This window comes from Ochlerotatus camptorhynchus, unplaced genomic scaffold (genome assembly GCF_037179485.1).
Source record: "Ochlerotatus camptorhynchus isolate MF236.1 unplaced genomic scaffold, CSIRO-AGI_Acam_v1.1 ptg000865l, whole genome shotgun sequence".
NCBI classification, from domain to species: Eukaryota; Metazoa; Arthropoda; class Insecta; order Diptera; family Culicidae; genus Ochlerotatus; species Ochlerotatus camptorhynchus.
This window is the reverse complement of record NW_027041324.1, coordinates 40,475-42,257: the sequence shown is the minus strand read 5'-3', so window position 1 is coordinate 42,257 and position 1,783 is coordinate 40,475. Positions and strand designations below refer to the sequence as shown.

At 47.2% G+C, this 1,783-nt stretch overlaps 1 pseudogene; it reads left to right on the top strand.

Moving 5' to 3' along the window:
• Positions 1 to 993: 993 nt before the first annotated feature.
• Positions 994 to 1,295, top strand: LOC135715348 (histone H4-like; annotated as a pseudogene).
• The last annotated feature ends 488 nt before the right edge of the window (positions 1,296 to 1,783 follow it).

Here is a 1,783-nt window from a genome sequence, read left to right as displayed (position 1 = left end):
CAGAGCACGCTGTGTGTAGTCATGAATGGACGTCCATAGGGGTGGCGTAATCGGGCCATTGCGTGGAGAATTCGTGGCACGTACGACGGTTCAACGGTCACGGTTCGGGGTCATCGTCCACCAAGAGGCACAGTCAGAAGCCTGGTGATCATTATAGACTACGGTCACATAGCGTTTGATAGCGTTAATAGTTTGAAGGTGAAAACTAAAGCTAAAGTGCTAAAGTGAGCTAAGTTGGAAGTTGAAGTTGAAGAAGTTGTAGAGGAAGCTGCCACATACCATTGGACAGCCAGGTAATTACCATCGCCAAGAAAACCCCGAACCAGATCCAACCGTTGTCAGGTCGATAACCGCCATTTCGAATTCTCCTTCGCGCCCACAGGACCTCGCGGTTTTACCGTAACGCCAGTGATCTCAACGAATTTTTCCGGAGTTGACCACGCCAATCGCCGATAGTGTGTCCGAATCGCAGTTCCAGAATCTGATCCCTCAGCTACAGTGTGCGCCACCAATCCAGGCAAGTCAACTTACCCTTGTGGTTCGTTGAAACCTAGAGTCCGTCACCATACTCGAGGGGCGCACGGGACAGGTAGAGGCGTCCACCCCTGGCCCAAGAAGGTGATGCGGTACCAGAGGAAGGAGAGGAACAATGACGGCAGTGGCAGGTGAAGGGGCCCCGAAGACAAAGAAGAGTAGTGCTAGCACAAGGTAGGAGTAGACACATAAGGAAGTGGGAGACCGTCCGTGAAGTGAGTGTCGTCAAAACGAATAAAGTGAAAGTTTATCTTAAGGGAACTTTGAGTGTTTTCTTGGTTCGCGGAATAATCACGAGCGTGTGCCGACCCTGAGGCTTGGAGACGGGGGTCTCATCAGTGCTGGGAGTAACACCGAACTGGCACGTTACAAAAATATGGTACCGGCAGAACTGGTTGTCTATATAACAGGTTGCTAGTAGTTTCGATTCACCTTTTCAACGCCAAACATCAAGCAACAATGACTGGTCGTGGCAAGGGAGATCTTGGAAAAGAAGGCGCCAAGCGTCATCGGAAGGTTCTGCGTGATAACATCCAGGGAATTACTAAGCCTGCCATCCGTCGTCTGGCTCGACGTGGTGGTGTCAAGCGTATTTCCGGTCGGATCCACGAAGAAACCCGAGGTGTGCTGAAGGTGTTCCTAGAAAAATCCGTGATGCCGCCACCTACACTGAACACGCCAAGCGCAAAACCGTCACGGCCATGGATGTCGTCTACACTTTGAAGCGACAGGGACGCACTCTGTATGGTTTCGGAGGATAAAACTTATCACCACCGTAACAAAACGGCCACCAAGTTCATTTCAGAAAAGAGTTAGAATAGAATTTATATAGAGTAACCCATGATTCACCCATTAAATTTGTCACTAATTACATCAAAATGATACAAAAATCAAATTATTTGTTAGGGAAATAAATTATGTTCTATTAGTAGTCTTATCGGTGGGTTACATTTATTCCGTTTCACTTTCATAAACTGAGAAACCCTCATCGTATGCATTCTTCTGCTGCGTGACATCTTCGAAATCGTCCGAACCGTTAAATAATACAGAGTACAGAGAGTATAGACTTAAAGTACAGAGAGTACAAAAGGAGAGGAGCCAGTGTCGCTACTTGATAGCAAACTACTCATGATGGGAGGAGTCTGTGTACTTTCACGGCGTGTTCAAAAAGAAAGGCAATCAAAATTTCATTTGTTATATGCATGAGGCATGTGCTGGTGAGTTTTTTGGTGTGAATGTTCCCGAAAAA